Source organism: Lathyrus oleraceus, chromosome 1 (genome assembly GCF_024323335.1).
Source record: "Lathyrus oleraceus cultivar Zhongwan6 chromosome 1, CAAS_Psat_ZW6_1.0, whole genome shotgun sequence".
NCBI lineage: Eukaryota > Viridiplantae > Streptophyta > Magnoliopsida > Fabales > Fabaceae > Lathyrus > Lathyrus oleraceus.
The window spans coordinates 333,174,049-333,187,736 of NC_066579.1; positions in this window are offsets into that span (position 1 = coordinate 333,174,049).

Consider the following 13,688-nt stretch of genomic DNA (forward strand, 5'->3'; position numbering starts at 1 on the left):
CTCATGAAGCAACCTCAACCTATGATAAAATTCAATCAAGGGAAGTTATTTAATTAATTATTTTATGCATATATAAGCCTATGTGAGTATCCTAAATAACTCATTCATCAAGATTTGAAGTTTGACCTTGAGAAGTTGACCAGTCAAGTCATCTGACCAAATTGAGACCCACTGAGACACAACGTTTAATGTGCTTGTCAAATGAAGATAACCCCAAGAGAAATAATGTTCTTAAGAACCATATGAACAACTTTCATGTTCATCAAAAGTCCATTTTAAACTTGGAAGGTCATCATTCATTTCAAAACATTATAGGTGATTTTGACTGAAACCCTAATTTTGGGTCAACTTCCCAAGGACCTAACTTCCTCATTTTTTATGATTTTGAGGTGAGAAAAATTGAATTGGAAAGCTTAATATGTCTACTTAAAATGTTATGTTGGAAAAAATTTCATAATCCTAAAAGAAACACATGTGATAATACAAAATGTTATAGGTCACTTTGGACCAAAACCATTGAATTTGAAAAATGTCCAACTTCAAGTGCCCATAACGTTCTCATAAAAAATCCAAATGATACAAATTTTGGATTCAAATTGATCATATTGAAAATATCTACATCTTTGATGTTGGAGGTTTTTCCATTTGACTCATGCATCATTGAAACAAAAGGGCTTGAAGTTGGTCACTTTTAGGAAAAATTTTCAAAGGAAACCTAGACATGTTTTGTGCCTCAAACTTCAAGGCAAATTTTCACAACTTTACAAACTCCAAATGGATTTTTGCCCAACAGATATTTTGTTCCTTATGTCAAGAGCTTTCCAACTATTACTCACACCACCATGTTTGGATTTTCCATGTGTGACTTTCGAAGAGGTGAATGTTTAGGTCCAATTATGCAACTCACTTTGTAACTTGAAATGCAAGCTAGTACCAGGCCTTGTGCACGTCCAACTCAACTCCAAATGACTTCAGCTTCCATCCAATTTTGGGCCTCACATGCGCCTGTATAGGCCCATGCCTGGAGGATCCAAAGATCATGCACACGAGCATTTCATTGCCTTGCTCTCAACTCAGCTATAAATATATGGCATTGCTCATTCAAATCTCAACCTTAAGGTGATCTGAAAGGCTGCTGAAGTGAAAACCCAACCATACTCAAAGGAATTCGAATTTTTATTTCTCAATTTCAAGCTTGAATTTCAACATAATCAGTTGATCTTCAAGTCTTAATTCCTTAAGCCTTGCATCCTCATCATCTTCTGATCAAATTGGAAGCAAAAGTTTGAAGAAATCGTGTTGTTCAAAGCTGCTCTTCAAAGGTATAACACCAAACTGTTTTGATCTAAAACTTGCTATACAATGTGAGTTGCTTGTGTTTAGACTGTTTTCTGAAGTCCTCGAGCAAGAGGTAGGCCAGTGGTGGTCTTGATTTCATGATTTGAGCCATTTCAGTTTGCATACCTTGAATTTCAAGCTCAGATTTCTCACTTGATAGGAACATTGAGCACAATCCAAGGTTACAGAGGTGATGTACATCACCCCAACTTCAGTTTGGTACCATGCTTTTTCATTTTCATTGAAGTTCAAAAACCTGTGCGTGGTGGCCGAAGTTTGTTCTCTGGCCGGAGAAGATGGTGGTTTCCACCACCATCCCCACGTGGATGACTCCAAGCCTTTGGATCTCTCTCATTTGTTCTAATCGTGGCCGTGTGTTCATTTGACTTATTTTAATCCATTGTGTTACGCGTTGGACTTGAGACCATAGTACATCAGCGCCTCTGGGCCCTTGGATGACGCCACGTCAATTAATGAACAAGATCCAAGCGCTCCTGATTTATCTTATTTTCTATTTTCTGTTTTTAATTTGGTTAATTCCTTTTATTTTCAAAAATTCATAACTATTTTATTTGGAGTCACAAAAATATGAGACCAATGGCAAAAATTTTCTTGAAAAATCTAGTTTCATAACCTGATTTTTAATTATTTTTGTAACTTCATTTAATATTTTTTGTGAATTATTTTGTTTCTAATAGTTTTTAATTCATTTTATATACTTTTTGATATCTGAAAATTCCAAATAATTTTCTTACCACATATGGATCATGATAAGTCTATGAAAAATAGTCTTATCCATTTCTTAATTGATTTGAGATTTATTTGAGATTTTAATCCATTTGTGTTATTTTTTATTGTTTTTAATTGTTTTAAAATAGTTTCTGTTTTCAAAAATTGTTGAGAAAATTTGTCAAACTTTGTTTGACTATGTTAGACCTATGATAATTCAATTGGACTTGTTGAAGTTGATTTGAGTTGAATTTGAGGTTTGACCATATTTTGTCCATTTTAATTTTGCATTTTTTTTAATTCCAAAAATACCAAAAAATATGTTTGACTTTGTTGACTTCTAATATTTATTTCTCTTCTGTTGTTCATTGGTTGATGATGATTTGATTCCCATTTGATCATTGTGTTTTGATATTTCATTTGAATTCTCTTTTTATTCTTTCCATTTCAATTCATATTCATCTCTTTTTCTTTTTCTTTTGGCCAATGAGTTAATGATTTATGGTTGGTCTTGACATATGAGAGGCTTAACCTTCTTTGATCCAAATCAAACTCAACTTGATCAAAGATCAAGTGAGTTACTTTGTGTCCAAGATAGGTTGCTTCTTGGTCAAGCAAAAAACCTAAAGTCCATACAAGGCTTTCCTTCTTTTCTTTTGGCATGGCAAGTTGTAGGAGCTTGGCTTAATAGTCATGATCTCTAACTTGTGTTTATTTGCCTATAATTTTATTGACCGGCCTCAGATAGGTGTGACTACTACATTAGTCCACTTACGATTGCTTAACATAGCGCTAAATTGTCTTATGACACACTAACATTAACTACTAACTACTAACTTTAATTTGAGCATTTAATTTCTTGCAATTTACTTTAATTCACTTTAATTCTTGCTCATTTATTCATATTGCTTTTTACTTTGCTCACTTGAGCTCATATTTTATGTTTATGTCATTTTCCTTTTGCTCATTTGAGCTCATTATTGTATATAAATATATTGTTGCTTTGTGTTTGTTTTTTCTTTGTTTGTGTGAACCTAATGCAAAAAGGAGAAAGGACTTAGAATTAGGACCTTACCTATGCTTAAAGGAGTTCAAGAGCAACTAGGCCTCATGCCTTTAGAATGCTAAACTCGTTGAAGAGCAACTAGGCCTCATGCCTTTAGAATGCTAACTCTTAAAGTTGACTTCAAAGGACCCCTAATCTAAACTCATTCTTTGTCCATTCCTCTTATTGTGTTGTGAACTTTTTGATTGTTTGTTCTTGTGTGATAGGGATTCCATCTTGAGATAGTAAGAAGGAACATTGTCATGAATAGCCAAGTTATAAGAGACAAGCCAAATGGAGATCCTAGGAGCTTGAATGTATATTTGTTTTGATTGCTTGTCACTTGCTAAGTCCAAAGGAAAGGAGCATCTTGAATCATCTCTATGATTTCAAGAAAAGGAACTCCAAGGGTTTTATCTCTTCTCTCATCTTTGTATGCTTTAGGACTAGCCCTTCTCTTCTTCTCCTCAGCCTAACCCAAGCCAAACTCATTTTGTGCAAACTTTGACATTGTTTTCAAAACTAGAAACCTAGGCCTTATGCCTTTGATTTTTCAAACTCTTTTCATTAATACTCATTATGAATGAACCTTAAGTCAACTTTGACTTCATTTTATAAATACTTTTAACTTGTAAATACAACTCAGTTCAAGTTATTTTTGTGGTTCCAATGGCCACCTTTGTTAAAACCTTTTTCATAAACATTAGTCATAGGTTTGAGTTATCATAGTGGTTGATGTAAACCTCACCTTATCCTTAGTGATTGGACTATAAGTCTTCCATACTTATTATAGGGTTAACCCCTCACTAGTATGTTGAAGCTCTCCTCACATGGTGGATTGTTGGTTTAGGTTGAGTTTTCTCCCTTTGATAACAAAAGACCTTAAGCCTTTTGATCAAATCAATTCACCAATCTTTTGAGTTTTTTACCCCGAACTACGAGGTTTTGATCCTACCTTTGTGATGGTACGTAGGCAATAGGTTCATCCATTTAAACAACAAATTTGTAAATATAATGTATATTATTTTCTCATCCCTCTAATCTTGTTTGCACAAATCTTTTCACAAATACCAACCTACAACACACATTTGCAAAAAGGGCTCCCTTAGAGTACTAAGGATCTTTTGGGTGCTTAAAACCTTCCCATTTCATAACCAACCCCCTTACCCAGATCTCTGACATTTTTATTAGTTTTTGATTTGATAAAACTTCTTACTTGGTTTTTGTTAGCTTTCTAACCTTTCCTTTGGATAAATAGAAGTGCGGTGGCGACTCGAACTGTATGCTTACTTTTGATTTAGTCAATAAATCTAAAGGTAACGAATACCCCGCTACAGAAAAGTGGCGACTCTGTTGGGGAACTGTTAATGTTTCCTAGTGGGTTTAGCCTACTTTTTGCTTATGTGTTGTATGTTTATATTTATTTGTGACGTATTTTTGTGCAAATTTAGGATGACTGTATTGTTTGTAATGTATGAATTGCTTGATATATCAATTGCTTGTGTGCTTGGTGGTTTCTTGTGAGATGAGTTCTTTACCCGGACTCGAGTGCACTTATGATAGGAGAATGACATAGTCTTGTTGACTTATGTGAAGTTATTCTGTAGCAAGTTGACTTGCAAGCCCATTCACTTGGTGGAGGCCTTGTTGGGATCAATAATGTCACACGAGTAGTCGTGGTTAGGCATTACTCTTTCCAATATAAACCTTAGAAGCCAAGAACCTTAGATTACCTAGCCCATCTTGGCCTATTTTAGGACGTAGTGCGAAGGTCGTTCAAGTGTAAGATTTGATACGATTATTACGCGATACTACACTCATAAGAGTCTCTCTTTAGAATATTTTTGGAATACGAGTAGTCGTTTTATCCGATAATATCCGAAAGATGGGATGATGACTATGGGAACCTTTTTAGAACATGATCTTCAGGTTTAACCATAGTACACTCCCATTGGGTGGTTCTTAACCGAGACTCCATGCTCGTGACTTACAACAAACCCTTGATTCGCGGTTGATCCGTTCTCGTACATCCTCAATATCAGTGGAACTTTGGTGTTGATAAGGTGTAAAACATAATCCACCAAAATGGATGATTGATATTGATGATGACTTGAGCCATCCCGTGACCTTTGTATGGTGTGACTTGCTTGATCCTTGAGTGTGATTGTTGCATCCATGCATTCATGCATTCATTTGCATCCATATCATCAATAATGAAAAATTTCAAGGAACTTAAGAGGTCTATTTGCAATTTTTCAGACATGGATAAGCAAAGAAGGAATACGAAGAAGTACAGTTTGAGACAACCCGACTTGAAAGAGTTAAGGAGTTTGACATATTATGTATTAGATCCCTTGGAGTTCAAAGCCCGCCATGGGAAGCTTCTGTCTATTCTTGCTACTCAGGGGGATGAAGGTCTGATGAGTGTGTTGGTGCAGTTCTATGATCCTTTGTACCGTTGCTTCACTTTTCCGGATTTCCAGCTTTTGCCTACACTTGAGGAGTATGCCTATCACGTGGGTATACCTATCCTAGATCAGTTGCCGTTCAGTGGCCTGGAGAGGGTTCCTTCTTCCCAAGAGATTCCTGATCTGCTTCATATAGATGTATCTGATATTGGTGCTCATATAACTACCAAAGGTGGAATTCAAGGTCTCCCATCTGATTTTCTCATTGCCCAAGCTAACTTGTTTGGGAAGGCCATAAGTGAGGACGCCTTTGAAGCCATATTTGTACTTCTCATCTATGGGCTTGTGTTATTCCCCAACATCGACAATTTTGTGGATGTGAACTCTATTAGGATTTTCTCTACTGTTAATCCCATTCCGACTCTGTTGGGTGACACTTATTTCTCTTTGCATATGAGGAATGCGAAGGGCGGTGGTGCCATTGTGTGCTGTTTGCCTCTATTGTACAAGTGGTTTATTTCGCGCTCGCCTTCAAGGAGAACAAGGGATGTCTACGGTGGTCCACGAGACTTATGTCTCTCACTAATGATGATATCTCTTGGTATAACCGTGTGTATGATGGTGTCCGGATTATTGATTCTTGTGGTGAATTCTCCAATGTGCCTCTTCTTGGTACATGTGGTGGCATTAACTACAACCCTATTTTGGCTCGCCGTCAACTTGGGTTTCCCTTAAAGGATAAACCTAACAACATTCTGTTGGAAGGTGTGTTCTTTCAAGAGGGTAAAGATCCCCAGAACTTGAAGGGCAGGATGGTCCGCGCCTAGCGCAAGGTTCATAGGAAGGGAAGGAAAGAGCTTGGTCTGAAGAATTGTATTGCTTTGGAACCCTACACCGCTTGGGTGAGGAGGAGAGCGCTTAAGTACCGCATGCCTTATGACTATCCGAGACCTACCCCTATGTTTATGGTTGGGTTTTCAACCCTCCCTAACCAAGGAGTAGAGGAGGTGAGAGATGAAGACCGTTCGCGTGCTTGGGTTCGTGAGCGAGAGGAACTACTTCAGGAACTCAGAGATAAGGATGATGTGATAGAATTTCTGGAGCATCAGGTTATTGATGAGCCTGATGATGTGGTTACTTCTCTTCTTCCTCAGTCATCCAAGTTTTGGAAGAGAAAGTATGATCGACTCGCCAAGGAGAAGGCCGACATGGAAGCAGCTTATGAGAGAGAGGTGAAGAGGCTTCATGCATCTTATCTTCCGATCTCGAGAGCTTTGGACGATTGTTTCTAGGGGTCCATATGATGTCTATTCTCCTTTCCTCTTGTATTGTATTTGGTTACCAAAAAACTGTACTACTTCTTTGGTGTAAAATTTTTCCAAATATTATTGCTATGAGTATTCCATATATGTCTTAAAAGATTAATATTTTTAATATTTGCAAATAGAGCTCTATAAAGTTCCTCAAATAAAAAACAAACCATATGCACAAACATTGCATGCATCATATGCATAAGCAGGTTTTGTTCAGCTATGATCAGTGGTCTAACTCTTTGCTCTTCATTTATTTTGAAGACAAGCTGACGCACCGATATAACACAAGGGCCAATCTTCTAAGACTAATGGAGCATCTGAAACAAGAGAATCGGGAACTAAAGGACGAGATTGCTAGGTTGACTGCCATGATGGACTCAGTGTTGGCCGCTCAGAGCCAATCTTCACCAACTTCTGCAACTCCTCCCGCGAGGACAGTTATATCTAAGGCCGCTTCTTCTACAGTACCTGCTGCAACAACTCATTTTGCGCCAACTATGCCAGCCGGGTTCCCCTGGGGAATGCCCACCAATTTTATGCCCGAGGGTTTTGCTCCAACTCTCGCTTCTCTGCCGGCGTCTAGCCCGGTCCTTTCTGTGCCACCTCCTGTTGTGCACACTTTACCAAGAGTTGAAGACACCATCTATCATTCTGAGCCATCTGAGGGCCCATATGTTTATAAGAAGATGGATGAAATGAAAGACCAATTCCTTGAGCTGCGCAAGGAACTGAAGACTCTGAGGGGTAAAGACCTCTTCGGTAAGAGTGCTGCTGAGTTGTGCCTTGTGCCTAACGTGAAAATCCCTGTTAAATTCAAAGTACCTGACTTTGAGAAATACAAGGGAAACACATGCCCTCTCATCCATCTTGTGATGTATGCTCGCAAGATGTCAATGCAAATAGATAATGATCAGCTTCTAATCCACTACTTCCAGGACAACTTGTCAGGTGCCGCGCTTCGGTGGTACATGGGTCTGGATAGTGCGAACATCCGCTCCTTCAATGATCTTGGCGAGGCCTTCGTCAAGCAATATAAATACAACGTGGATATGGCTCCCGATAGGGACCAACTGAGGGCGATGTCCCAGAAAGAGAAGGAGACTTTCAAAGAGTACGCCTAGAGATGGCGTGAGTTGGCCGCTCAGATTGTGCCACCCCTTGAAGAAAAAGAAATGACAAAGATCTTTTTGAAGACTTTGAGTTCTTTTTATTGTGAAAGGATGATTGCTAGTGCTCCCTCGAACTTCACCGAAATGGTGAATATGGGAATGAGGCTAGAGGAAGGAGTCCGTGAAGGACGTTTGTCTAGGGATGAAGACTCTTCTGCAAAGAGGTATGGGAGCTTTACGAAGAGGAAAGAGGGAGAGGCACATGCTGTGTCCTCCCATATCAAAAGAAGACCCTTTGTGAAGAGGAAGAACGTGCGCCCTGCCGTTAACCAGCACCAGGTGGCTCATATAACACCCGCCTTTAGAGAAGCTCATCATCAACAATAACAATAACATCAACAATGTCAACAACAACATCGTCAGCACCAGCAGGCCTACCAGCCTCGAAACAACAATAACACCAGCACCAGCTACGAGAGGAAGAGGGTCACTTTTGATCCAATTCTGATGTCTTATGCTGAACTCTATCCATCCCTGATTGATAGAAAGTTAATTACTCCACGAGACCCTCCTGTTGTACCGACCAACCCTCACTGGTGGTACAAGCCAGAATTACACTGTGTATATCATTCTGGTGCTCCCGGACATGATGTGGAGAATTGCTATCCCCTGAAGACCAAGGTGCAAGACCTTGTGAGAAGTGGGATTTTGTTTTTCGAGGACATAGGTCCTAATGTGAAGAAGAACCCATTGCCCGAGCATGGGAAAGCTGTTGTGAACATGGTCCAGGGTTGCCCTGGCAAATATAAAGTCCTGTATGTCAATGATATCAAGCAATCTTTGGTCGAGATGCACAGACTGTTGTGGGGATACAATCATTATGAGCATGACCATGATAGGTTCCAGGTGTGCACTATCAATGAAAGAGGATGCCGACAAGTAAGGAAGGACATCCAAGAGATGCTGGATCAGGGAATGATCGAGATACTCCAGAATCGCAATGAGGACGAAGTGGATGTTATATCCCCTATTTTCAGAATACCAGAGCTTGTTGTTGTCAAATATGATGGCAACAAGAAGAAAGCGTCACCATCTCTTGTAATAAAGCCAGCAGGTCCAGTCCCGTATTCTTCAAATAAAGTTGTTCCTTATAGGTACAATGCAGTTATGTTAGAAGATGGAAAGGAGGTGTCATTGCCCTCCACCTCTGTCGTGAGTATCTCAGATGTTATTGGTGTGACCCATAGTGGTTGTGTTTTCTCGGCGCAGCCGAAACTCCACGAAGATGTCGTGAGAAGAACTGCTATTTCTAATCCTGCCGGTCCTGTGGGGACTTCTTCTTCTTCTACTCCTGTTGTGAAGGGTGTTGACCCTACTGTTGTTAAAGACACTCCTGTCCTGGTTGGCCAGCATGGAATTTTGAAAGAGGATTGTGATGAGATGTTGAGGCTCATCAAAAGGAGTGAATACAATGTTGTTGATCAGCTGCTACAAACTCCATCAAAGATATTTGTCTTATCTTTGCTGATGAATTCTGAGCCACACCATGAAGCTTTGCAGAGGGTGTTGGACGTGGCACACGTGGACCATGATGTCACTATTGAGCAGTTTGATAGCATTGTTGTGAACATAACTGCTTGCAACAATTTGAGCTTCTGTGATGCTGATCTTCCCGAGGAGGGAAAAGACCATAATTTGGCTCTAGACATTTCAATGAACTACAAGGATGATGCCTTGTCCAATGTGTTGGTGGACACAGGATCATCGCTTAATATGTTGCCAAAATCCACTCTGGCCAAACTTTCTTACCAGGGGCCTCCCATGAGGCAGAGTGGAGTGGTAGTGAAAGCTTTTGATGGATCGAGGAAAACTGTGATCGGTGAAGTTGAACTCCCGATCAAGATTGGACCGAGTGATTTCCAGATCATTTTCCAGGTCATGGATATCCATCCATCATACAACTCTTTTCTTGGCAGACCATGGATTCACGAGGCAGGCGCCGTGACATCCACCCTACACCAGAAGTTGAAGTTTGTCAAAAACAAAAAGTTGATGGTGATAGGGGGAGAGAAGGCTCTCTTGGTTAGCCATTTATCTTCCTTTTCCTATATTGATACCGAGTATGAGGTTGGGACTTCGTTCCAAGCCTTATCTATTGTTGAGCCTTCAAGGAAAGGACCTTCTTCATTTGCTTCCTACAATGATGCTAAGTTGGCCATTGAGAATGATGCAACTACTGGTTTAGGACAAATGATCAATATGGAAGATGATAAATCCCGAGCTGGTATAGGGTATTCTTCAGGTGTTTCCAATGAGCGTGGGCTGTTCCAGAGTGGTGGTTTCATCCACACCGTAGAAGATCAGGAAGCTGCTGCCATTGTTGAAGATGATGAAGAGGAAGATCTGGGCAACTTCGTCATACCTGGTGGAATCTGCAATAATTGGGTCGCTGTTGATGTTCCAACAGTTATCCACAAGTCCACGTAATATGTTCATTTTGTGTGAAAACCCTTCTCCCATGCCAAAAGGAGAAGTGATGACATTGTTGGCATATTAATACAATGATATTCATTCAATAATTACATGTTAAATGTTTGTTTTTCCAAATTATTTTTCCTTTTTGCTTTTTGCATGAAATTGGTGATCACCATAAAACCCTAAAAAGAGAATAAAATCAATCTTCTCATCTGCATAATGATTTTCCTTGTTTGAATTCTGAAATCTCTTTTATACTCAAAATCATTATGCAGGTTGATCAAACCCATTGAACATAATGATCCAACGCCATCTCCCAACTTTGAGTTCCCTGTATTTGAGGCCGAAGAAGATGATGTTGAAGAGATCCTTGATGAGATTACCCGTCTGCTTGAGCATGAAGAGAAGATCATTCAGCTACATCTTGAGAATCTGGAAACAGTCAACTTGGGATCTGAAGATTGTGTTCGTGAAGTGAAGATTGGGACACTCCTGGAAGAGCCTGTTAAGAAGGGGTTGACTGAATTGCTATGAGAATATGTCGACGTCTTTCCCTGGTCATATGAAGACATGCCCGGTCTAGATACTAATATCGTGCAACATTTCCTGCCTTTGAAGCCTGAGTGTATGCCTGTGAAGCAGAAGCTCACAAGAACTCATCCTGATATGGTAGTGAAGATTAAAGAAGAAGTTCAGAAGCAAATTGATGCGGGGTTTCTGGTGACTTCTACATATCCTCAATGGGTGGCCAATATTGTGCCTGTGCCTAAGAAAGATGGAAAAGTCCGAATATGTGTGGACTATCAAGACTTGAATAAAGCTAGTCTGAAAGATGATTTTCCTCTACCACATATTGATATGTTGGTAGACAATACAGCTAAATTCAATGTCTTCTCATTTATGGACGGATTTTTCGGTTATAATCAGATTAAAATGGCACCCGAGGATATGGAGAAGAAAACATTCATCACACCTTGGGGAACATTCTGTTATCGAGTGATGCCCTTCGGTTTGAAGAACGTCGGAGCCACATATCAACGAGCTATGACTACCTTGTTTCATGATATGATGCACAAGGAGATAGAGGTATATGTTGATGATATGATTTCAAAGTCGAAAATGGAAGTTGAACATGTAGAGAACTTGTTGAAGCTTTTTCAGCGTTTGAGAAAGTACAAACTCCGCCTGAATCCGAACAAGTGTACATTTGGAGTCCGTTCTGACAAGTTATTGGGCTTTATTGCCAGTGAAAGAGGTATTGAGGTTGACCCTGCCAAGGTCAAAGCAATACAAGAGATGCCTGTGCCCAAAACTGAGAAGCAAGTCCGAGGTTTTCTTGGCCGCTTGAATTACATTTCCAGATTTATATCCCACATGACTGCCACATGTGCGCCTATATTCAAGATCCTCCGGAAAGATCAGCGTCATGATTGGACCGAGGATTTCCAAAAGGCCTTTGACAGTATCAAAGAGTATCTGTCTGAGCCTCCGATTCTGTCCCCGCCTGTTGAAGGGAGACCATTGATTATGTACTTGACCGTGCTTGATGACTCTATGGGTTGTGTATTGGGTCAGCAAGATGAATCAGGGAAGAAAGAATATGCGATATACTACTTGAGTAAGAAGTTCACTGATTGTGAGTCTCGATACTCAATGCTTGAGAAGACATGCTGTGCTTTGGCTTGGGCCGCTAAGCGTTTACGCCAATATATGTTAAATCATACGACTTGGTTGATATCCAAAATGGATCCAATCAAGTATATCTTTGAGAAGCCTGCCTTTATAGGGTGGATTGCCCATTGGCAGATGCTGTTGTCTGAGTATGACATTGAGTATCGAGCTCAAAAAGCTATTAATGGTAGTATCTTGGCTGACCACTTGGCACATCAACCAATTGAGGATTATCACTCTGTTCAATATGACTTCCCTAATGAAGAGATTATGTATTTGAAGATGAAAGATTGCGATGAGCCTACACTCGATGAATGGCCAAAGCCTGGTTCCCGATGGGGTATGGTGTTCGATGGCGCTGTTAATCAGTATGGAAATGGTATTGGGGCAGTGATTATTACTCCTCAGGGCACCCATTTTCCTTTTACAGCAAGGCTAACTTTCAAATGCAAGAATAATATGGTGGAGTATGAGGCCTGTATTATGGGTTTGGAATAATGTATTGATCTTAGGATCAAACATCTTGATGTTTATGGTGATTCGGCCCTTATTGTTAATCAAATTAAGGGTGAATGGGAGACGAATCAGCCTGGCCTCATCCCATATAGAGATTATGCGAGGAGGATTTCAACTTTCTTTACTGAGGTTGACTTCCATCATATTCCTCGAGATGAGAATCGGATGGCGGATGCTCTTGCTAAGCTTGCTTCAATGATTATGGTGAAATATTGGAATAAAGTCCCCAATATTACTGTGATGCGCTTGGATAGACCAACTCATGTGTTTGCAGTTGAGGAAGTGAAAGATGATAAACCATGGTATTTTGATATCAAATCTTTTCTTCAAAGTCAGATTTACCCGCCTGGAGCATCTGTTAAAGATAAGAAGACTTTGAGGAGATTATCTGGCAGTTTCTACCTCAATAGTGATGTGCTTTATAAGAGGAATTTTGACATGGTTTTGCTCATATACGTGGATAGACACGAAGCAGACCTGTTGATAACTGAAGTCCATGAGGGTTCATTTGGTACTCATTCCAATGGACATGCCATGGCCAAGAAGATGTTGAGAGCAGGCTACTATTGGATGACAATGGAGTCTGACTGCTGCAAATATGTGAAGAAATGCCACAAGTGTCAGATTTACACGGATAAGATTCATATTCTCCCAACACTTCTGAATGTTATTTCCTCACCACGGCCTTTCTCCATGTGGGGAATTGACATGATTGGCATGATTGAGCCAAAGGTGTCGAACGGTCACCGTTTTATTCTCGTAGCCATCGATTACTTCACCAAGTGGGTTGAAGCGGCATCGTATGCGAACGTGACCAGGCAGGTGGTTGTGAAGTTTATCAAGAATCAACTCATATGCTGTTATGGTGTTCCAGATAAGATGATTACTGATAATGGATCTAACTTGAACAACAAGATGATGAAAGAGCTGTGTAGTGAGTTTAAGATTGCGCATCATAATTCATCTCCTTATAGACCCAAGATGAATAGGGCTGTTGAAGCTACTAACAAGAACATCAAGAAGATTATCCAGAAGATGGTTGTTACGTACAAGGATTGGCATGAGATGCTACCATTTGCTTTGC